A 26,751-nucleotide genomic window follows, 5' to 3' on the forward strand; every position below is an offset into this window, starting at 1 on the left:
AATGTAAATAAATCCAATATAGCTAGCCTCTCCTCATAAGTTAGAATGTCCATCCCCTTTATTAATTTGGTGGCTCTTCTCTGCACTCTCTCTAGTTCCAAAATGTCTTTTCTTAGGATTGGTGCCCAAAATTGTACTCCATATTCAAGGTGTGGTCTTACTAATGCTTTGTAAAGGGGCATAATTATGTCTACTTCCCTTCCATCAATTGCCCGTTTGATGCAAGATAAGATCTTGTTTGCCTTTGCAGCTACTGCATGACATTGGGCACTATTGCTAAGCCTGCTGTCTACAAGCACCCCTAAATCCTTCTCCATCAAGGATTCCCCCAATATATCTCCATTTAATTTGTAAGTCGCCTTTTTATTCTTGCATCCCAAATGCATAACCTTATATTTATCTGTATTAAACCTCATTTGCCATTTACCTGCCCACGTTTCCAGTCTCTCCAAGTCCTTCTGAAGAGAAATTTCATCCTGCTCTGATAAGACGGAGGCATTCACCCCAGAAACCTGATCCTGTCATCCCCCATACCATCGCGGGAGACTCAGGCCCCCCTGTTGCCAGCAGGTATGCACCACACTCAGACACGTAGCCAGACCCTAGTACAGAGGAGGGGGGCCCGATCTGCGATTGGCCCAGGGAAGGGGGGCTACATTGGGAATCGATGTTATTTTTCTTCATATTAATGGGTATCCTCAAAGCGAATGATATGCCAAAATGACGTCCATTAGCAAAACTACAATTGTTTCTTCACTTTTTCTGCTTGATCAATAGGGTGACCAGATTTCGAAAATGAAAAACCGGGACACCTTAAAAAATAATTTATTAAACAAATTACATCACGTGACACCCCCTGTTGCCATGACAACAAGACACTCTGATGCCCCTGCAGTGTTAGTGTGTATAGAGGTGGGGGCTTTGCTTGGGCCCTTCAACTCTTACAGCCAGGGCATTATTGGCCAGGAATGCCCAGTTCGGAGGGGATTACTACTTCAAAATGTATTTGATTCGTAACAACATCAAAAAACTCTAATACCAATAACTAACAACCACAGACAATGATAATCTAAACCATCAAATAAAATGTCTACGGCCCTTGTTCAAGCATGTTTGCGGTACTTACCAGATAAATCAGTGCCTGCAATCCACGACTGTATCCGCCTCTCCGAGCGTCTGAAAGCAACCCAGCGTTCCTGGTGTGTGGCTGAAGAGGTGAGGGACTCCCTCCTCTCAAACGGAAAAGAAGAGCAAAAAATAGAGTTGGAACATACCTATCATACAGGGATGAGAGAGAGAGACAGAGAATGAGAGAGAGACAGAGAATGAGAGACAGAGAATGAGAGACAGAGAATGAGAGAGAGACAGAGAATGAGAGAGAGACACAGAGAGAGAGAGAGACAGAGAATGAGAGAGAGACAGAGAGAGGGACATAGGGAGAGAGAGACAAAAGTAATGTACTGTATAACCATTATACCGTACCCCCTAGTATTCGTGTAATCATTGTCCCACACCCCCTTTTACTCACGCTTTGGCAATACTGAAATGTTCTTTTGACAGAGACACACAGAGAGAGACAGAGACACAGAGAGAGAGACAGAGACACAGAGAGACACACAGAGAGAGACAGAGACACACAGAGAGAGACAGAGACACAGAGAGAGAGAGAGAGACACAGAGAGAGAGAGAGAGACACGGGCCTATTTAGTAAGCGTCGATAAGGCTGCGTCTATAGTATTTCAGACGGAGGGAAGGCACACACGCTGCAATACACTTGCTGAAGCCTGAGCTTTTTTATGGCTTTGCAGGGTATGCAGCGGGTGCGATTGGGGGCGTGGCAATAAATATTTGGAGGCGTGGCAATAACGTTCCGGCGCGGACGTCACTTTCCTACCTCACATCCCGATCCACCGGCATTTTTTCAGATGCAGCATCTGAAGCACTGTGCAGACAAGAAGAAAAATGCACACAATGCGCACCAGAGATTAAAATATAGTAAATTATTTATTAATAAAACAAGAAATAACCGAGGAGGATCCAACCCCACCTCAGTACTTTCTTCTCGTTGCTATTGCCACACTATACGTCCTGACGCCGGAAGGGAAGTTGGTACGCGACCAAGACGAGACACCGGATTTACAGTGGAACCACAACATACCACAGATTGCTGGAGGACCACACTGCGAGGGGCGCAGCCTATCGAGTTTCCCGGTCATCGTCCAAAGTCTGGAGCTGCGGAGTGACCACCGGATTACCACGGAGCCCGAGCCTGTCTCACACAATGCTTTTACCAAACGGATGTTTGTGAGTTTGCTATTTTTATCTTGTCCAGGAAATGAAATTGTTAAACCGAATTTACACATGGAGCGGGCACTTTCTCTTCTTTTTTTTGTTTAGATATCTATCGAGGAGGTGGTTGTTTCCCTGAAGAGAGCTGCCAGGGCTCCAGAGGACGCCCGAATTGGATCCTTTTATGATTGAGTTATAACATAGCTATTAGAGCTAGGTTTCTGGACTTTTATTGTGTTTAGGCATAGTGTTTATTATTATTTTATTACAGCTACTTTTTAGTAATTGCACTGTTATTAATTCTGACCACTAATTCTCACTGCCATTATAATCTCTCTCTAGCCACAACCAAATTGCTATATCAGCTATATTATTTATTGGTTATACCAGGGGAGCACAAACTTTTGCAGCTCGCCCCCCTGCCGGTGCTCGCGCCCCCCCCCCCCTTACCTTGATGCGGCGTCATGTGACCTGCAGCGGCATTTGACGAGGGTGACGTCACATGACCCCGCAGCGTAATTTAACATACTGTGCTATATCTATGCACACACAGCTGTCTCTAGGCATAAAACACATCCACACCGGGGGAAGGACCAGCACAGATAACATTCCAAGAGACACTGTTTTTAAGTATACCTTTTGCTTGCTTCATTCATTGTAACATCGCCGGAAGAAGAGATCAGTGTATCTCGAAAGCTCGCACAAATAAAAGCATTTCGTTAGCCACAGAACGGTATTATCTATTTATTTTTTGATTATTGAAGCTCGGCTAACACGGTACTGATACCTCTATATATATATATTGCGCGCGCACACACACACATAACGTTTTATCCAACTTTTTCATTTATCATTTGTAGAGAAAATGAACAATGTCGCCAGAAGTGCTATTTTTCAAAATGTAACATCTCTACTAATTAGTGTAAAATGATACTTCATATAAAGCAGGTTATGGGACCCATTATAAAATGACCTTCATGTTTCTTATCACATACCAGTATATGGATACTTTCTATTATCACAAGCTGCTAACATGTGACAGGGCTCAGAGTCTGAGCCCAGAATGTGACATACAGAACATTCTCATTCTAAATTTCAAAAAATATTGTGTTGATTTCTGACCTGACTGCCGTGGTTACAGCTCAACCACTCTGTTCTACTGTATGTCACCACTTTCTGCCACAACCAGCTGACGGTGGATCTGCAAGGAGTTCAACGCTTATTGGCATCACATCTGTTGCTTGGTTGACGTATCATTTCTCCAGCTTTTTATTGTATTGTTTTTAAATAGATTATATTTATTTAGTTGAATAGATATTTATTTAGTTTAATAGATATTTATTTAGTTTAATAGATTATATTTCTAATTTTAATAAGTTATATTTCTTAGTTTAATAAGTTATATTTCTTAGTTTAATAAAATATATTTCTTAGTTTAATAAGTTATATTTCTTAGTTTAATAAGTTATATTTGTTAGTTTAATAAATTATATTTCTTAGTTTAATAAGTTATATTTCTTAGTTAATAGATTATATTTGTTAGCACAGTAGATTATATTTACTAGTATTTAAGTCTCCCCCTCAGTGCCCCATTAGGACCCGTGCGCATATTTCACATCTTTTCGGAGTCGCTTATTTTTTAGACCCTCGGAGCCGAAACCTAAAGGGGTCAGCTAAGAAAGTTCGGATCAAGAGGAGCCGCACAGCTTAAAGACAGAACATTTCCAAGGGAGATGGAGACAATTTGGGTAAGATCTGATTAAAGGACATCCTTTGAGGAAGGAAAGGGTGACAGGGGAGTCTAAGAGGGGGGTGAGAGAGCAAGGTGGTGTGTCAGATTGGGGCAGAGCAAGAGAACGCAAAAATGATGGGGATTTGCTGCACACCAAAAAAAAACAATAAGTAGTGATACTTTTACCGGTGCCCCTTAGTCTCAGGGAAGACCGGCATTTCGTCCAATGGATACAATATGATTGATGGGAAAGGGCACACGGATTTGAATAAAAAAAGATAATTTATTGTGCCACAGACTACAATGTTTCGGCTGCTGGCCTTTCTTTGCTGGATTTAGTGGGTTTAGCCACTTTACCTGAGAAAGACCAGCAGGCCGAAATGTTGTTGTCTATGGCAGTGCAAGAGAAAACAGGTTGGGGGGGGTGGGTTCTCGCAAAGTCGCCGACCCATGGGTGAGTGTCCCCGGTGGAAACTAGTCCTGGACCCCGGGAAAGCTGTCTGTGGCCCATACAAGCTGAGTAACATGTAAAAAGGACACATGTATGTTCAGAATGAGTTAGCATGGTATTTTGAGAGGCACCATAGCAGGTCAGTGCAAGTCAGTGCAGAGCACTGCAAGGTCAGTCAATATGAGGAAGGGTCCGATGGAGGAGTTGGAGGGTCCCAGAATATCTCTTAAAGCAGGGGTGCGCAAATCAAGGGGCACGACATTTTCTTGGGAGGAGGGGCTCGGCGCTTACAGAGGCCCCTCGCTCTTCCCCACAGCATTTAAATTAAATGCCGGAGATCGCGTGCAAGGCCTCTGTAAGTTCCCTTTCCTTGTCTCCGGCGGCTTCTGGCGACAGCAATGTGGCGTCACATGATGTAGCATTGCCATAGCAACGTGATATCACATGACGTCGTTACATCAGAACGTCGGAGACAAGGTGGGGAAGGTGGAGGGGGGAGCAGGGGGAAAAGGTTGTGCAACCCTGTCTTAAAGCATTGCCTTGCATACAGATCAGAGGCCAAGAATGGATATGGATATCCGATGTGAAGCCGGAAATAAGACAGAAAAGACCGTTTCGGGGGAAGAAGGTGAGTGATGAAATAGCCGTCACTGTGTAACTCTTCCAATTACCTGCAACTTCATGCAGAGAAATAGCAACGCTTGTTTTTAACGTGCTAAGCGCCTAATGGGGAATTCAACTGCTGAGAAGTTAAGGGAGTTACTAACCCAAACTCAGCGACGTTTCTGTGTCTCTGTGATAACTCCCCCAGGACATGCCTGAAAACCAGAGGTAACTCAATGTATTTTTGATAAATAGAAACATGACCTTCTGGGGAGGGGTATATAATGGGTACTGGGCCTGGTGAGGTGGGTATAACGAGTACTGGGCCTGGGGAGGGGCGTATAACAGGGTACTGGGCCTTGGGAAGGTTGTATAACTGGGTACTGGGCCTGGTGAGGTGGGTATAACGGGTATTTGCCCTGTGGAGGGCGGTATAACGTGGTATTGGGGATGGGGTATAAGTGGCACAGGAGCTCTTGCGATACAGAGTATCACTGTCCCTGGTTACAAACACTTCATGTCTCCTGCAGATCAGGACACACACGAAGGTGGTGCCCTTTGTGCCACCAGACGACGAGGCGGGCTACGAGGCGGACGACGAGGCATACGACAAAGCGGGCGTCAAGTGGAACAATGAGGTGGGCTACAAGGCGGCCGATGACGCAGACGTGGTGTACGATGACCAAGGAGCATACGACAGGTGTGGCCGGATCTGCTGCTTCACCTTTTTTAGGCGGAGGAGAAGACCCCGGGAGCAGGTAGGAGAATACGAGAGGTGCGGACAGATCTGCTGCTTCACCTTTTTTAGGCGGAGAAGAAGCCAGGTGCAGGTAGCAGAGGAGCCAGGGCGTAGATACAGGGGTATTCTAGGGGCCCTGAGAAGTTGGTTTGACCGCAGGAGAGGCAGATAAGATCAGGAAGGCTGAGGGAGGGGCAAGTACTAGAGGGAGATAGGGATATTGGGCGTGAGAGGGTGAGAGAGAACAAGGAGCAGGGCCAGAGCACGGGTTTCATGCGCCCGAGGCAAAACTTAAAATTTGTGCCCCAGTTGTATAAAAAATAATAAGATAAATAAAATAATAAAATAAACAGTGGCGTAGATATCGGGGCTGCAGGGGGGTGCGACCGCACCCCAGCGCAACGCAAAATAAAAATAAAAGGGCGCCAAAATACTGGATAAAAAAAAGAATAATAATTTAAAAAAAAAGATAAATAAATAAAATAATAAGAGGAAAAAATAATAATGATTATTAATGCGCCCCTAGGACCTCTGCGCGCTAGGCGACCGCCTAATGGCCGGCCGGCCCTGCGAGGTATGCGGGAGGAAAAGGGGTGAATGGGATAGATATGCAGGGGGATGGGGGAGCAGGTGAGTTATACACAGGGGCACAAGGGCCCCATCACCCTCATCTCTATATACTGAGTGTGCCCCTGTGTATAACAACGCTGATCTGTGCTGCTCCATCTGATCTCACTGCGCAGTGATCCAGGGACCATCCGATCGCCATTTAATGGGGTCAGGAAGGAATTTTTTTCCCCCATTGCACAGCAGGGGTTATGTTTCGCCTTCCTCTGGATCACAGCAACAAACTGCCCTTTGTGCATGAATTATCAGTGAGATCTTTATACACCCTGCATTGGTCTTCACCCCTTTGCTGCCGGAGGGGCCTGCAATGCATTGCTCTGCGTGTTACTATATCGCTCTGCAATGTGCTGCAGGCCCCTCCCAGCAAAGAGATTCATTATTTCAATAAAATACTCTCTTTAATCAAACCTATGTGTAGTGTCTTTTCTATCCGTTGTATCTATTGCTAACAGCTCAGTGATTCTTCCCCAGGACGCTGCACTAGTGTCACGCTGCCAAGCCCAGGTGTGAGGGAGATTTATAGGGTCACATATACACTTCTGCCAAAACACGAGTGCAAACAGGAAGCCCCTCTGATCTCATATATTTTATTACACAAAACGGTATCTAAAAAGGTAAAAATAACATACATGGGATTCTGCTACAAATATCTCTCTAATTACAAACCAATTAGCAAATCATTCAGATTAGTCGAGCGAAAAGAAAGGGTTACTGCACCGACACACTTTATTCGAGCAAATACCCGGTATGTACCTGGCAGATACCTGGAATGCGCCACTCCTAACCTCTGACAAGCCCCGTTGCATTTGCCTTCCCAGCCTGGGTTCATGCCTGGCTGATGGGCGGCTGATCTGTTAAATGATAATGATTAGGATTTAATAGGCTGCAATGCTTCGCGTGTCTACCAGATGGCATAAATTCATGAATTGTAATGCAGTTTATATATATATACTGTGCAGTATTGCAGCCAGCGGGAATAAAATGCTTCAATCCCTGCTTGGAAAATAACTCAATGTACTCGGGCAGAAAACAGTCACAAACCTCAATACACCCGGGTATACCCGAATTCGTGGGACTAGCCAAGCTCGAATAAAGTGTGTCGCCAGTGTAAGTATCTCATGTACAGTATATGCAGTGTAGGCTGTTCTGCAGCATTACATGCAGGGGACAACGTTTAGGGGATATAAGTAATGCTGATCTCAGAGCTGACCGGCTGACCTGCTCTACCGGCTGACCGGCTGACCTGCTCTTCTGGCTGACCTGCTGACCTGCTCTACTGGCTGACCGGCTGACCTGCTCTACCGGCTGACCGGCTTCTCTTCTTTCAGCTAAATGACCTGAATTGTGGCCCCTGTATCTCCCAATTAAACGTTTTATTGGCATATTCTTGTTTGACTCGTTCTATACAGACATTTTCTATATATTCATTGTGGGATTTGATAACATCTGTAAGATCTCTCAGAATATCACATTCTGTACGTTTGTGTTGAAGATTTTTCCATTCTCAATTTACTTAATATTAGTTTTTGGCATCAATTATTTATATCGAGTCCAAAATACCTTTATACAGAATGCTGTTCCCTTTAGCCCACAAATGCTGCTTCATTAAAGCCCATGGGTGGCACTTTATGCATTCTCAAACTTTTAGGCAACATCCCTAATTTCCAAAAGTGGGATTAAATCTGTACATATTTAAATGGTTAATTTTCTTACTCAGACTCCTAAATCCCTCCCCAAATATATCCGTTTCACATAAAAGTGTGTGCGCTTCTCCTTCCGCCTAACTGGCACGTCGTCCTTACGGGCGCCACTCCTTGCAACTCCACGCTGCCCTCCAGTGGCAAAAGAAATAAGATACATTTACTATACTCGTCTGGCAGCTGCTCCCGTATAAGGTGGGTAACTCTGTATTAGGGGTCTTGGTAGACTATATTTTATACTTATGTCGGATAGATGAGGAATTAATATTCCTAACGGGTTATTGTGAGAGGCCTTAGATCTTATCCTATATGCACGCAGCCCTCGCCTCTCTGACCTTGAACACGTACTTCAATCTGATTTTTGAGACTTGAAACTGGATTTCCCAAAACAAACTGATTTTAAACACTGACAAGACTGTAACAATGGTATTTGGGACCAGAGCTAAATTGCTAAAGCTACCAATGACAGAGCTTCAGATAAAAACCAGCTCTAAAACCATCCTAGCCCCTGTTACTTGTTTGAAATATCTGATCATTCAACTCCCATTTAACATTTGGGTTGCACATTGATACCCTGACATCCAAATCCTATGCCAAACTAGGTGTACTTTAAAGGAACAAATCCTCCCTAAGGCCCTCATGCAGTAAGCAGCGATAAGCCACTTATCACCAGCTTATCGCCAAAAAAGCCACACTGATACACACACACACACACACAGATACAGACACACTGATACACACACACCGCGCCCTGATGGCAGGGGTGGAGGCGTGGGGCTCCTGCTCTCCTCTGTCTGCCGTTACCGAACCCTTCCTATTCCCCCCTCTCTTGCTTTTCCCTCCTTTGAGGCTCACACTGTCCAGATCTTCTCTCCTCTCCCTGTTCATGTGGCGGTCATCTATCGCCCACCTACCTCTACTCATCCCCCTTCTGCCTTTCTCTCTCACTTTGAATCCTGGCTCTCTTTCTTTCTCTCCTCAGACTCCCCTGTTCTTCTCCTTGGGGACTTCAATTGCCACATTGATGACCCCTCTCTCTCTTGGGCTTCCCGCTTTCTTTCTCTTACCTCTTCTTTTGGCCTTCAACAGTGGACTGCAGCCAGCACCCACAAGGATGGCCACTACTTAGACCTGGTTTTCACTAAAAACTTATCTCTCTCTGATTTCTCCATTTCCCCTTTTCCTCTCTCTGACCATCATCTCATCTCATTCTCTTTATCTCGCTTCTCCCCTTCTCCACCTCCATCTACCCCCCGGTTCTGCAGAAACCTGCGCTCTATTCACTTACCTGACTTTGAGTCCACTTTACACTCCTCCCTCTCCTCTCTCAGCTCTGCTACAGACCCTGACAACCTGGTCAGAAAGTACAACTCTGTCTTGTCCTCATCTCTTGATCTACATGCCCCGCTTTCTCTCTGCCGCCCTCGCCCTTCTAACCCTAGACCCTGGCTAAATTCCCACACGCGCATGCTGCGTTCCTCCACTCGTTCCTCTGAACGCCTCTGGAGGAAGTCTCACACTCTCGCAGACTTCCTTCACTACAAATTTATGCTATCCTGTTTCAACTCTGCCCTCTCGCAAGCTAAACAAGCCTACTTTTCTGCACTAATAACATGCACAAGTCTAACCCACGCCGACTGTTCTCTGTCTTTGATACTCTACTCAAACCACCCTCAGCTGCCTCTCCTTCCTCCATCTCCGCTCAGGACTTTGCAGACTATTTTAAGGAAAAGGTGGAATCCATACGGCAGAACATCCCCTGTTTCTTCCCCCCATCCTACACCTCTTCCTAACTCTCCTCCTGCCTTCCTTGAGTCTTTTTCCACTGTCTCAGAGGAGGATGTGTCGCTGTTGATCTCCTCTTCTCCCTCTACCACTTGCCCTCTTGACCCCATTCCCTCCCATCTCCTAAAACCTCTAGCTCCTACTATAATCCCTACGCTTACACACATTTTTAACTCCTCCCTCTGCTCTGGAACCTTTCCATCCTCCTTCAAACATGCAACAGTCATACCATTACTCAAAAACAGCAAGCTTGACCCTACCTGTCTTTCTAACTATCGACCTGTCTCCCTCCTGCCTTTTGCCTCTAAACTACTTGAACGTCTTGTATTCTCTCGCTTGCTCCATTTTCTCAACACTTATTCTCTCCTAGACCCTCTACAATCTGGCTTCCGCACTGCTCACTCCACGGAAACAACCCTCACTAAAATAACTGACGAGCTCCATGCTGCCAAAGACAGAGGTCATTACACTCTGCTCATATTACTCGACCTCTCTGCAGCATTTGACACCGTGGACCACCCTCTTCTCCTCCACATTCTCCATACTCTAGGTATTCGGAACAAAGCTCTATCCTGGATCTCATCCTACCTCTCCCATCGTACTTTTAGTGTCTCTTCTGCTAACACCTCCTCCTCCTCTATTGATCTCTCTGTGGGGGTACCCCAGGGCTCTGTCCTGGGACCTCTTCTCTTTTCTCTGTACACACTCTCTCTAGGTGACCTAATAACATCTTTTGGGTTTAATTATCACCTCTATGCCGACGACACACAAATATACTTTTCAACACCTGACCTTACACCTGCTGTACAAACCAAAGTTTCTGAATGTCTCTCTGCTATATCATCCTGGATAGCCCTCCGACGCCTTAAACTCAACATGGCTAAAACAGAGCTCCTCATACTTCCTCCCAAACCTGGCCCTAATACCTCCTTCCACATTACTGTTGGAACTACAATCATTCACCCAGTAGCCCAAGCACGCTGCCTAGGGGTCACGTTCGACTCCTCTCTCACATTCGCCCCTCACATTCAAAACATTTCTAAAACTTGTCGCTTTTTCCTCCGCAATATAACTAAGATACGCCCTTTCCTCTGTTGTTCGACTGCTAAAACTCTGACTCAGGCCCTCATTCTCTCCTGTCTTGATTACTGTAACCTCCTGCTGTCCGGCCTTCCTGCCTCTCACCTGTCTCCCCTACAATCTATCCTAAATGCTGTTGCCAGAATCACTCTACTCTTTCCTAGATCTGTCTCAGCATCTCCCCTCATGAAATCCCTCTCCTGGCTTCCGATCAAATCCCGCATCTCACACTCCATTCTTCTCCTCACTTTTAAAGCTTTACATTCTTCTGCCCCTCCTTACATCTCATCCCTAATTTCTCGGTATGCACCATCCAGACTCTTGCGTTCTTCTCAAGGATGTCTTCTTTCTACCCCCTTTGTATCTAAAGCCCTCTCCCGCCTTAAACCTTTTTCACTGACTGCCCCACATCTCTGGAATGCCCTTCCCCTCAGTACCCGACTAGCACCCTCTCTATCCACCTTTAAGACCCACCTTAAGACACACTTGCTTAAAGAAGCATATGAATAGCACTGTGGATATTCTAAACACGATACATAATGCTTGACCCCCTGCAGACGCACTTACCAGAACTCCCTAATACTGTCTCTGTACGTTCTCCCTACCTACCAATTAGACTGTAAGCTCCTCGGGGCAGGGACTCCTCTTCCGAAATGTTACTTTTATGTCTAAAGCACTTATTCCCATGATATGTTTTTTATATTATCTGTTATTTATTTGATTACCACATGTATTACTACTGTGAAGCGCTATGTACACTAATGGCGCTATATAAATAAAGACATACAATACAATACAATACACACACACACAGATACAGACACACTGATACACACACACACACACACACACACACACACACACACACACACACACACACACACACTGATTCACACACACACACACACACACACACCCACTGATTCACACACACACACACACCCACTGATTCACACACACACAGACCCACTGATACACACACACACACACACACACTGAAACACACACACACACTGAAACACACACACACACTGAAACACACACACACACTGAAACACACACACACACTGAAACACGCGCACACACACACACACACACACACACACACACACACACACACACACACACACACTGATACACACACACACACTGACACACACACACACAGATACACAGATACACACACAGATACACACACACACACACACAGATACACAAACACACAGAGATACACATACACACACACACACACATACACACAAATACACACACACAGATACACATACACACACACACACACACACACACACACTGATACACATACACACACACACACACACACACACACACACACTGACACACATACACACACACACACACACACACACACTGATACACATACACACACACACACACACAGATACACACACCCACACACACCCACTGATTCACACACACACACACACACACACACACACACACACACACACACAAAGCTGTGAGCGCCGGAGGGGCAAAGGTGGGAGCGCCGGGGGGCAAAGCTGTGAGCGCCGGGGGGGGGGGCAAAGGTGGGAGCGCCGGGGGGCAAAGGTGGGAGTGCCGATGGGGCAAAGGTGGGAGCGCCGGGGGGCAAAGGTGGGAGTGCCGATGGGGCAATGGTGGGAGCGCCGGGGGGGCAATGGTGGGAGCGCCAGGGGGGCAAAGGTACAAGGTGGTACAAAGGTAGGCGCACCCCCGCTACCACCTCCTATTACCCCCCCTGGCTGGGACCCGGGACAGAAAGGGGACACTCACCGCGAACAGAGGAGCCGGGAGCGGGAAGACACTTGTGCTCTGCACAAAGCGGAAGTCCCGCCCCCGGCTTCCTCTGACCTGCCTGCAACCAATCCCCTGCGGGCCGGCCGGCATTCTAAGTCCCGCCCCCGGCATTCTCCTTCATTCAGTCTCCCCGGCAGCATTCACACACACACATAGAAAATACTTACCGGCCGCCGCATTCTCCTCACCGCCGCTGCCCCGCAATACCGGGACCAGGGACAAAAATCGGGACATAACCGGGACGGAGCTAAAATCGGGACAGGGCAGAAAAAAACGGGACTGTCCCGGCAAAACCGGGACGAATGGTCACCCTACTTACAGACTATTCACTTGAGTGGACCATAAAGTGTCTTATAGAGGGAACTCTAAGGTGTCTTAAGATGCATTAAGATATATTATGTATGTAAATATTTATTTATATAGCGCTTTATAAGAGAGGCAATACAGTACAGAGAATTATAGTACAATAAGTGCAACAAACAAAATCAGACAATAGGAAAGGAAATCCCTGGCCTGCAGAGCTTACAGTCTTAATGCTAGATCCATGGAACTCTGTTGTGTTTACGCTAATAACGGGACATTCCTGAAATTGGTACCTGACCCTGTGCGGTAGGCAGAGACACAGGGGCAGTGCCTGCCAATATCATAAAGAGCAGTGCACTTCCTATTTAGTAGAAGTGTGTGTCAGAGTTAAGAGTTCAGTCCAGAGTTAGAGTCTGCTGAGTCTGTCACCTGGCTGGCCCAGGGTGACAGAGAGAGCCTATATCAATTGGCCGTTGGAGAAGGGGAGCCATCAGCCTCTGAGTAGAGCTGATGCAACCTTAGTTAGGGAGGTGGACCAATTCCTCTCACCCTGTTTAGGGGGCGAGGGAAGAGCTAGCCCCACCCTGGGTGCCCTTGACCTGGGGTGGTGGCAGGGACACAGAGACCATCCTGAGGGAGAGCAGTCCTGTGTGGAGGAAGACACCCTGTACCTGATATATAGTCTTGTTGCTGCTATTCTGCTGCTGTGAATAAAGAGCTGCGGCTGCTTTTAAAGATATACAGTGTGAGACTGGAATCTCTCATCCCCGAGGGGGGGGGGGGACTCTCTGGAAGGATTCCACCCGTATTCCTGGGGCTCAGAGATGGAGGCGCTGCACCATTACATACATAGTTACATAATAGATGAGGTTGAAAAAAGACGTACGTCCATCAAGTTCAACCTATGCTAAATTCAGACAACAGATACTTTATTCTATATCTATACTTACTTATTGATCCAGAGGAAGGCAAACAAAAAACCCCATTAAGGGGAAAAATTAATTCCTTCCTGACTCCAAGAATTGGCAATCGGATTAATCCCTGGATCAACATCCTTCCCATATATACTTATTTGGTATATCCCTGTATACCTGTCCCATCTAAAAAGATGTCCAACCTTTTTTTGAACAAATCTATTGTATCTGCCATCACAGTCTCCATGGGTAATGAGTTCCACATTTTAACTGCCCTTACTGTAAAGAACCCTTTCCTTTGTTGCTGGTGAAATTTCCTTTCCTCCAACCTTAAGGGATGGCCCCGAGTCCTTTGTACTGCCCGTGGGATGAATAGTTCTTTTGAAAGCTCCTTGTATTGTCCCTGAATATATTTGTATATAGTTATCATATCCCCTCTTAGACGCCTCTTTTCTAATGTAAATAAATCCAATATAGCTAGCCTCTCCTCATAAGTTAGAATGTCCATCCCCTTTATTAATTTGGTGGCTCTTCTCTGCACTCTCTCTAGTTCCAAAATGTCTTTTCTTAGGATTGGTGCCCAAAATTGTACTCCATATTCAAGGTGTGGTCTTACTAATGCTTTGTAAAGGGGCATAATTATGTCTACTTCCCTTCCATCAATTGCCCGTTTGATGCAAGATAAGATCTTGTTTGCCTTTGCAGCTACTGCATGACATTGGGCACTATTGCTAAGCCTGCTGTCTACAAGCACCCCTAAATCCTTCTCCATCAAGGATTCCCCCAATATATCTCCATTTAATTTGTAAGTCGCCTTTTTATTCTTGCATCCCAAATGCATAACCTTATATTTATCTGTATTAAACCTCATTTGCCATTTACCTGCCCACGTTTCCAGTCTCTCCAAGTCCTTCTGAAGAGAAATTTCATCCTGCTCTGATAAGACGGAGGCATTCACCCCAGAAACCTGATCCTGTCATCCCCCATACCATCGCGGGAGACTCAGGCCCCCCTGTTGCCAGCAGGTATGCACCACACTCAGACACGTAGCCAGACCCTAGTACAGAGGAGGGGGGCCCGATCTGCGATTGGCCCAGGGAAGGGGGGCTACATTGGGAATCGATGTTATTTTTCTTCATATTAATGGGTATCCTCAAAGCTAATGATATGCCAAAATGACGTCCATTAGCAAAACTACAATTGTTTCTTCACTTTTTCTGCTTGATCAATAGGGTGACCAGATTTCGAAAATGAAAAACCGGGACACCTTAAAAAATAATTTATTAAACAAATTACATCACGTGACACCCCCTGTTGCCATGACAACAAGACACTCTGATGCCCCTGCAGTGTTAGTGTGTATAGAGGTGGGGGCTTTGCTTGGGCCCTTCAACTCTTACAGCCAGGGCATTATTGGCCAGGAATGCCCAGTTCGGAGGGGATTACTACTTCAAAATGTATTTGATTCGTAACAACATCAAAAAACTCTAATACCAATAACTAACAACCACAGACAATGATAATCTAAACCATCAAATAAAATGTCTACGGCCCTTGTTCAAGCATGTTTGCGGTACTTACCACATAAATCAGTGCCTGCAATCCACGACTGTATCCGCCTCTCCGAGCGTCTGAAAGCAACCCAGCGTTCCTGGTGTGTGGCTGAAGAGGTGAGGGACTCCCTCCTCTCAAACGGAAAAGAAGAGCAAAAAATAGAGTTGGAACATACCTATCATACAGGGATGAGAGAGAGAGACAGAGAATGAGACAGAGACAGAGAATGAGAGAGAGACAGAGAATGAGAGAGAGACAGAGAATGAGAGACAGAGAATGAGAGAGAGACAGAGAATGAGAGAGAGACACAGAGAGAGAGAGACAGAGAATGAGAGAGAGACAGAGAGAGGGACATAGGGAGAGAGAGACACAGAGAGAGAGAGACAAAAGTAATGTACTGTATAACCATTATACAGTACCGTACCCCCTAGTATTCGTGTAATCATTGTCCCACACCCCCTTTTACTCACGCTTTGGCAATACTGAAATGTTCTTTTGACAGAGACACACAGAGACACAGAGAGAAACAGAGACACACAGAGAGAGACAGAGACACAGAGAGAGAGACAGAGACACAGAGAGACACACAGAGAGAGACAGAGACACACAGAGAGAGACAGAGACACAGAGAGAGAGAGAGAGACACAGAGAGAGAGAGAGAGACACGGGCCTATTTAGTAAGCGTCGATAAGGCTGCGTCTATAGTATTTCAGACGGAGGGAAGGCACACACGCTGCAATACACTTGCTGAAGCCTGAGCTTTTTTATGGCTTTGCAGGGTATGCAGCGGGTGCGATTGGGGGCGTGGCAATAAATATTTGGAGGCGTGGCAATAACGTTCCGGCGCGGACGTCACTTTCCTACCTCACATCCCGATCCACCGGCATTTTTTCAGATGCAGCATCTGAAGCACTGTGCAGACAAGAAGAAAAATGCACACAATGCGCACCAGAGATTAAAATATAGTAAATTATTTATTAATAAAACAAGAAATAACCGAGGAGGATCCAACCCCACCTCAGTACTTTCTTCTCGTTGCTATTGCCACACTATACGTCCTGACGCCGGAAGGGAAGTTGGTACGCGACCAAGACGAGACACCGGATTTACAGTGGAACCACAACATACCACAGATTGCTGGAGGACCACACTGCGAGGGGCGCAGCCTATCGAGTTTCCCGGTCATCGTCCAAAGTCTGGAGCTGCGGAGTGACCACCGGATTACCACGGAGCCCGAGCCTGTCTCACACAATGCTTTTACCAAACGGATGTTTGTGAGTTTGCTATTTTTATCTTGTCCAGGAAATGAAATTGTTAAACCGAATTTACACATGGAGCGGGCGCTTTCTCTTCTTTTTTTTGTTTAGATATCTATCGAGGAGGTGGTTGTTTCCCTGAAGAGAGCTGCCAGGGCTCCAGAGGACGCCCGAATTGGATCCTTTTATGATTGAGTTATAACATAGCTATTAGAGCTAGGTTTCTGGACTTTTATTGTGTTTAGGCATAGTGTTTATTATTATTTTATTACAGCTACTTTTTAGTAATTGCACTGTTATTAATTCTGACCACTAATTCTCACTGCCATTATAATCTCTCTCTAGCCACAACCAAATTGCTATATCAGCTATATTATTTATTGGTTATACCAGGGGAGCACAAACTTTTGCAGCTCGCCCCCCTGCCGGTGCTCGCGCCCCCCCCCCCTTACCTTGATGCGGCGTCATGTGACCTGCAGCGGCATTTGACGAGGGTGACGTCACATGACCCCGCAGCGTAATTTAACATACTGTGCTATATCTATGCACACACAGCTGTCTCTAGGCATAAAACACATCCACACCGGGGGAAGGACCAGCACAGATAACATTCCAAGAGACACTGTTTTTAAGTATACCTTTTGCTTGCTTCATTCATTGTAACATCGCCGGAAGAAGAGATCAGTGTATCTCGAAAGCTCGCACAAATAAAAGCATTTCGTTAGCCACAGAACGGTATTATCTATTTATTTTTTGATTATTGAAGCTCGGCTAACACGGTACTGATACCTCTATATATATATATTGCGCGCGCACACACACACATAACGTTTTATCCAACTTTTTCATTTATCATTTGTAGAGAAAATGAACAATGTCGCCAGAAGTGCTATTTTTCAAAATGTAACATCTCTACTAATTAGTGTAAAATGATACTTCATATAAAGCAGGTTATGGGACCCATTATAAAATGACCTTCATGTTTCTTATCACATACCAGTATATGGATACTTTCTATTATCACAAGCTGCTAACATGTGACAGGGCTCAGAGTCTGAGCCCAGAATGTGACATACAGAACATTCTCATTCTAAATTTCAAAAAATATTGTGTTGATTTCTGACCTGACTGCCGTGGTTACAGCTCAACCACTCTGTTCTACTGTATGTCACCACTTTCTGCCACAACCAGCTGACGGTGGATCTGCAAGGAGTTCAACGCTTATTGGCATCACATCTGTTGCTTGGTTGACGTATCATTTCTCCAGCTTTTTATTGTATTGTTTTTAAATAGATTATATTTATTTAGTTGAATAGATATTTATTTAGTTTAATAGATATTTATTTAGTTTAATAGATTATATTTCTAATTTTAATAAGTTATATTTCTTAGTTTAATAAGTTATATTTCTTAGTTTAATAAAATATATTTCTTAGTTTAATAAGTTATATTTCTTAGTTTAATAAGTTATATTTGTTAGTTTAATAAATTATATTTCTTAGTTTAATAAGTTATATTTCTTAGTTAATAGATTATATTTGTTAGCACAGTAGATTATATTTACTAGTATTTAAGTCTCCCCCTCAGTGCCCCATTAGGACCCGTGCGCATATTTCACATCTTTTCGGAGTCGCTTATTTTTTAGACCCTCGGAGCCGAAACCTAAAGGGGTCAGCTAAGAAAGTTCGGATCAAGAGGAGCCGCACAGCTTAAAGACAGAACATTTCCAAGGGAGATGGAGACAATTTGGGTAAGATCTGATTAAAGGACATCCTTTGAGGAAGGAAAGGGTGACAGGGGAGTCTAAGAGGGGGGTGAGAGAGCAAGGTGGTGTGTCAGATTGGGGCAGAGCAAGAGAACGCAAAAATGATGGGGATTTGCTGCACACCAAAAAAAAACAATAAGTAGTGATACTTTTACCGGTGCCCCTTAGTCTCAGGGAAGACCGGCATTTCGTCCAATGGATACAATATGATTGATGGGAAAGGGCACACGGATTTGAATAAAAAAAGATAATTTATTGTGCCACAGACTACAATGTTTCGGCTGCTGGCCTTTCTTTGCTGGATTTAGTGGGTTTAGCCACTTTACCTGAGAAAGACCAGCAGGCCGAAATGTTGTTGTCTATGGCAGTGCAAGAGAAAACAGGTTGGGGGGGGTGGGTTCTCGCAAAGTCGCCGACCCATGGGTGAGTGTCCCCGGTGGAAACTAGTCCTGGACCCCGGGAAAGCTGTCTGTGGCCCATACAAGCTGAGTAACATGTAAAAAGGACACATGTACTGCACCGACACACTTTATTCGAGCAAATGCCTGGTTTGTACCTGGCAGAAACCTGGAATCCGCCACTGCTCACCTCTTGCATGCTTCGTTGCGCTTGCCTTCCCAGCCACGGTTCATGCCTGGCTGACGGGGGCCTGATCTTGTTAAATGATAATGAGAATGATTTACTAGGCTGCGATGTTTCGATTGTCCACCAGATGGCATAAACTCATGACTTAAGTAATGTGTGGCCTTTGCAAGTTGTTTCGTTTCCAAAAAAAGTTACTTTATCCCAGTACAGTATGCTATTGTGTAACTTGTCCTTGAGACTGAAGGAATAGTTGCAAAAAATGTATCAATTTAGGCTTTACATACAGTAATGTATTAAATAAAGACAAAGATCATTTTCACTTACACTATTCTACAGAGACATGAGTGAACAAGTGGAGCCCGTGTTCCAAAAACCTGACAGAAGTTATGCTTATTTGATATGGGCCGCTATAAATGCAACAGAGGATAAGATGGCAACAGTTGTTCAAATTTATCAGTATTTTATCGAAAATTATGACTTTTACAGATTTTCGCCAACTCCTCATTTGTGGAAGCATGCAATAAGGAAAAGGTTATGTAGTGACCCCTGTTTTCACCGTATTGAGCCCCAATTTGTTGGAGGGTATTGGTGTGTGTCACAGGGTTTTTCCCGTATCTATGATAATGGAGGCGGCAAAAGGCGAAGGGTCGTGTTAAAACGAAATAAGAAGCGACAGTCCCTGCCAAGCAATGCGCCAGAACCAGAACCAGAACCAGCAGCAGCACCAGCTTATCATCATGGTCCTGCCGTCGGTGACAAATCTGAGATGGATTTCGCAGCCAGTTTTGATGAAGCTTGCATGTACCTAAGCGATTTCCCGCTGACTACAGGTGGGCTAGTCCCTCTGCAAAATGATGAAAGCTGGACTGGAAGTGGGCCGGCGCCAGCGCAAGCTGAATGGGAAATTTAGTAATACTGTACTGTACAGTATGGTGAGTACTGTATTTTTGCCGTATTATTTTGGTGGGGCTGGCTGGGAACTTCTTTAGGGGGCTGACCATTACTGTACATTAAAACTTTTCATTTTGTTTTTCCTCAGAAAAGAAAACGGCTAATGGGGGGATTTCGATGGATTATATTGTACTGTATGCTGATGTTTTCCGGCCATACAGTATACTGTGTAATAAACCCGAATAAATAAAACTACTGTATGCATTTATTCTACAGTACATGTTCAGTAAATTACTGCACATACTGGGGGCGAGATGTGTTTGCAGCAGAGAGAGATTTAATAATATTGTACAGTGAGCAGGGGGTTCCCTGAGCCAGAAATTAATGCTCAGGGAACCCCCCTGCTCCTGATCAATATTATTAAAAATACGGAAAATGCTGCGTCATTACCATAGCGGATAGCCGCTAAGGCAATGAAGGGGTTAACCCACCGTGCCCGCTTTATTGTGTGTAGTGGGGATGGGTGAGGGGGGTATTTGGCCCTTGGTGTGAGTTTAGGACTTGCGGGAGGGGGGGGGGGGGTTGCGGGTGCACTTAACCCCTTCACGATCGTAGCAGTTAATACCGCTACGGTCATGAAGGGGTTAAGCCCTCCCGCTACCCCACCCCCCCCCCCCCCGCAAGCCCTCCCCAACCATCGTTGGGGCGAATACCCCATTCACCCACCCTCCCGCTACCCACAATAAAAAAATACACACACACAGCAGCCGCCAAAAAATAAATAAATAAATGACAATAAATACATTGGAAATACATTTTTATTGATAGTGTAGATGTGCAGGGGGTCTCCGGAGCTGAACCGCGGTGGTTTTAGGTCTGGGGACCCCGTGCCCCCCGAGATACAGGCCCCTTTAGGGGGTGCCGGTAGCCCTCTGCTTGGTTTAAAGGTCCCGATCACGTGATCGCGGCCTGTAAACCAAGCAGAGCAGAGGGATACCGGCACCCCCTAAAGGGGCCTGTATCTCGGGGGGCACGGGGTCCCCAGACCTAAAACCACCGCGGTTCAGCTCCGGAGACCCCCTGCACATGTACACTATCAATAAAAATGTATTTCAAATGTATTTATTGTCATTTATTTATTTATTTATTTATATTTATTTATTAATTGTGCTGCTGCTGCTGCAAGTCGTAAACTCACACCAAGGGCCAAACACCCCCCTCAACCCCAATAAAAAAAATTCACGCACAGCAGCCCCACAATTAATAAATAAATCTAAATAAATAAATAAATAAAATCTATGTAAAACCCCCTCCCCCTATTCTCGCTTTTAAAACGCCCTGCCTTCTCTCTAATCTATGTAAAAAAAACCTCCCCCTATCCCCCTATCCCCCTATTGTGTGTGTGCGTTAAGCTTCCCTGCAAGCTATGTAAAAAAAACCTCCCCCTATTGTGTGTGTGTTTAAATCTGTCTGGCCTGTGTTTCTGAGTGCTGAGTGCTCTGCGTTTAACCAAGCAGAGCAGAGGGATACCGGCACCCCCTAAAGGGGCCTGTATCTCGGGGGGCACGGGGTCCCCAGACCTAAAACCACCGCGGTTCAGCTCCGGAGACCCCCTGCACATGTACACTATCAATAAAACACATACAATATACAGTATAAATAAACACTCGTTCTTTACCTTAGCGTCTATGCGCTATGGTAAAGAAGCATTATTTTAATAATATTGTAAAGTGAGCAGGGGGTTCCCTGAGCCAGAAATTAATGATTAATGCTCAGGGAACCCCCCCCCCCCCCCCTGCTCCTGATCAATATTATTAAAAATACGGAAAATGCTGCGTCATTACCATAGCGGATAGCCGCTAAGGCAATGAAGGGGTTAACCCACCGTGCCCGCTTTATTGTGTGTAGTGGGGATGGGTGAGGGGGGTATTTGGCCCTTGGTGTGAGTTTAGGACTTGCGGGAGGGGGGGGGGGTTGCGGGTGCACTTAACCCCTTCACGATCGTAGCAGTTAATACCGCTACGGTCATGAAGGGGTTAAGCCCTCCCGCTACCCCACCCCCCCCCCCCCCCCCGCAAGCCCTCCCCAACCATCGTTGGGGCGAATACCCCATTCACCCACCCTCCCGCTACCCACAATAAAAAAATACACACACACAGCAGCCGCCAAAAAATAAATAAATAAATGACAATAAATACATTGGAAATACATTTTTATTGATAGTGTAGATGTGCAGGGGGTCTCCGGAGCTGAACCGCGGTGGTTTTAGGTCTGGGGACCCCGTGCCCCCCGAGATACAGGCCCCTTTAGGGGGTGCCGGTAGCCCTCTGCTTGGTTTAAAGGTCCCGATCACGTGATCGCGGCCTGTAAACCAAGCAGAGCAGAGGGATACCGGCACCCCCTAAAGGGGCCTGTATCTCGGGGGGCACGGGGTCCCCAGACCTGAAACCTGTGCGCTTCAGCTCCGGAGACCCCCTGCACATGTACACTATCAATAAAAATGTATTTCAAATGTATTTATTGTCATTTATTTATTTATTTATTTATATTTATTTATTAATTGTGCTGCTGCTGCTGCAAGTCGTAAACTCACACCAAGGGCCAAACACCCCCCTCACCCCCAATAAAAAAAATTCACGCACAGCAGCCCCACAATTAATAAATAAATCTAAATAAATAAATAAATAAATAAAGACATGAAGAGAAATAAATATATACTGTACAGTATATACACTGTATATATATATATATATATATATATATATATATATATATATATATATATATATATATATATATATATATATATATACAGTATACATATATACACTGTGTATATATACTGTATATATATATATATATATATATATATATATATATATATATATATATATATATACATACTGTATGTGAGTGAAAAGAGAAAAAAGTAACCCGTATGGGAGCACTCAGGTATGCAATTGATATATTTGTTTATTTATTTGACACAGTGCAAAAAGGGATGAATAAACAGTACATGATTTAAAAACACTTAAAAAAGAGGCATGGACCCTTAAACACTAATGAACAGCACTAGGGAACGACACACACTGTCAACCCTAAACATGAAAAGGATAGTGACTCAAAAAACACTAGGGAGAATCAAAGTGAATCACAATACAGTAGGTTACTGGGTTTAAAGGCACCTACAGTATACAACGCTAAGGATAATGCACACTACAATACCAAAAAGTATTTTAACCAAGCAAGTAAACCAAAATCAATATATACTGTAAGTAACAACCAGAAAAGACAATTTAAAACCAAACTAACCCTTACAATACCAAGGATTACATCTATCTAATTGTAAAAAACCTTATACAGTACATTATACACAGCATTGTTTAAAAACCCCTTCCCCCCTAATGTTTGTGTTAAGCAGATTACACTGAAGGGAGAGAGATATAAAGGCCTAAAGCCCCTTCCCCCCCTAATGTTTCTGTTAAATAGATTACACTGAAGGGAGAGAGATATAAAGGCCTAAAGCCCCTTCCCCCCTAATGTTTCTGTTAAACAGATTACAGTACATTGAAGGGAGAGAGATTTTACAGAAACACACATTAGGGGGGAGGGGGCTTTAAACAGATTACAGTACATTGAAGGGAGAGAGATGTTTCTGTTACCAGTAAATCTCCCTCCCTGCATTGCTAACCACCCTCACCCCCTACCCACATACCGTTAACCCCCCCCCCCATCCTGGCCATGGCCCCTCCGCTTCTGCAAAACAGACACAAAAATTAAAACATACAAAGTAATGTCCCCTAACCCCTTAATCACCATAGCGGTTATTAACCGCTACAGTCATGAAGGGGTTAACCCACCCTCACCCACCCACCACTCGGGATGCCTACATACCCTCCCACACTAACCCCCCCCCCCACCCGTGAGGCCTAACCACCCAATCAGTTCCCACAAGGGAGGCCTACCCACATACCGTTGGGGAAACACCCCACCCCCACCCCAGTACCCACAATAAAAACAGTACAATCACCCACAATAAACAGCATTCTATTTATTAAATACATTACCCACCCCCTGTGCCCCCCCCCCCCCATAAATACAAGATTTATTCTTTTACATTCAGGGTCCATAACGCAGCCCCACGCTAGTCCCCGGTGGGCTGGCAGGGCACCTGGACAGACCTACAGTTTACCAGCAGCATTCCACAGGTTCTGGAGGCCTGCTGGTGGATCCTGCCAGCACCATGGCGCCCAGGTGGTCTCCTTGGGTCACCGTGAGCCTCAATTGGGTCCACACGGTAGGCCCAAGGATGTCTGGGAGCCCCGGGTCAAACCCACAGGTGTCTGCGGGGCCTCGGGTGGTTCCCATGGGGGTCTGGGGAACTCACGGGTGCTCACTACGGGTCCGCGGTGCCCCCACAGAAGTGGGACCACACATCATCATCCCCGCACCTACGGCTCGGAGGTGCCCCCACAGAAGTGGGACCACACATCGTCATGCCCGCAGACTACGGGTCCGCGGTGCCCCCACAGAAGTGGGACCACACATCATCATCCCCGCATGTGTCACCCGTGGAACCACCAGCCTGCTACCCTTTAGGATACCCGAGGATTCCCCGCGGGTGGTCTCCAGAGGTCCCACGCAAAACCACGGAAGTAACCCTGAATGTAAAAAAAATAAACCTGGCCAATACATTCAATACATACACCCTCCCCCCCAACACCTACAGTACAATAATGTGCAAAATAACTATTATCCAGATATGGATAATAGATTAATTGCCCATTATTAAAAACATTAACTAGCATATACAAATAAATAAAGTACTACTGACCTCATCAATACGAAGTGTCCGATGCCAGCGCCTTCCTTCTCTTGCCCACACAAAACATAGCCAAAACCAAGCCAATACATTGCAATTACATTCAGATATCAATTAACCCCTTAAACACCTTATCGGATAATAACCGCAAAGGTAATTAAGGGGTTAAGCCACACAGGCACGATACCCACCCTTCACCCATGAATTTGTACTGTGGCTTCATCATGCAACTATATATATATATACTGTATATATATACATACAGAGAGACAGAGAGAAAGAGAGAGAGAGAGATATATACAGTATATATATATACACACGTTATATACACACCCATGATAAACCAAATATACAGTACAAATAAATGTAGAAGGGTTATCAAAACCATACTGTTCTACAACCAAACACTTCTCCATACAGATACTACATTAAAATCAATTTCCTTTAAAAATCCTAACTGATCTCACAATCTACTGTACATTATATGATCACAAACCAATGAAAAAAAAGTCACATTCCAAAATGCATAAAATCTATGCACCATACTGTATACATTCTGCAAATTAATCAAACGTAAACAAAAATCAGTTAGCAATCATTATTTACACCCCTAAACATTTCACACTCAATCAAGAACAATGAGACCATTAACAGATTCACGCCTAGAGCAGAACAATTAAGCCTTTGAAAAAATATAAGTACCGACAAAAATACAACCTTTACAGTACAGTACAACCAAGGCTATCTATCCCTGACCTTCCTCAAACACACAATACAATACCAAGGAATAATACATCTATCTAATTTTAAAATACTTTAAACTCACAAAATAATTAAAAACACATCTAATCCAGCTTTTAAAACATCATCATTTCTTACCCTGAATGTATACTGTACTGTATATCTCTCTAGACATATATATTGTACATACATACATACAGTGGCAAGAAATGATATACCACAAAAAAATAAAAATACACAGGTTAAAAAACCTTTTGAAAAAATTAACAAGTTAAATAAAATACATTTCTTTACTGTAGTTCACTTACCATTACTTGCCCCCACCGACTCCCGTTGCCCAGCTTACTCACGAACCAATCCACGATCAGGAACCCATAAAATAATAAACCATTGAAAATAATAAACATTAAACTAAAAATCCAAACCAATCCACGGGTCTTCTACTTGTAATACACCTTCATCTGTATTCTTCTTTCTTCTATCTCCTTCCGGGCGGGGCAGGGCGTGGTCTTCTTTCCATCATCGGCCACGCCCTTGTCTTTTTCCTTCTCCGGAGGTCCTTCCTCCGCGGCGTCTGGCTGCAAAATGAGACGACATAGGCTTTTAAAGGCCTATGACGTCACATTTTGCGTCATGGTTCCCACGGTCCTGATTGGACCGTGAAAACCATGTGTGTTGGCCGATAATAAAAAAATGATGACGTCACTTAAAGGGAATGAAAGCACAGCCAATCAGAATGGCTTTGCTTCAATTGCCTTTAAGATGACGTCATGAAAAGGCACATGGCCGTGCACACATGGTACTAGAGCCAATCAGAGCGTGGGAACTTTATCCCTACTCTGATTGGCTCTGGTATACCATGTGTCAGGGGCTTGGGGGAGAAAGGATGTGACGTCAATGAAAACCTGTCACGTGGTACGGTAGCCAATCAGAGCGTGGGAACTTTATCCTTATTGACGTCACATCCTTTCTCCCCCAAGCCCCTGACACATGGTATACCAGAGCCAATCAGAGTAGGGATAAAGTTCCCACGCTCTGATTGGCTCTGGTATACCATGTGTCAGGGGCTTGGGGGAGAAAGGATGTGACGTCAATA

This window comes from Ascaphus truei, chromosome 16, assembly GCF_040206685.1.
Source record: "Ascaphus truei isolate aAscTru1 chromosome 16, aAscTru1.hap1, whole genome shotgun sequence".
NCBI classification, from domain to species: Eukaryota; Metazoa; Chordata; class Amphibia; order Anura; family Ascaphidae; genus Ascaphus; species Ascaphus truei.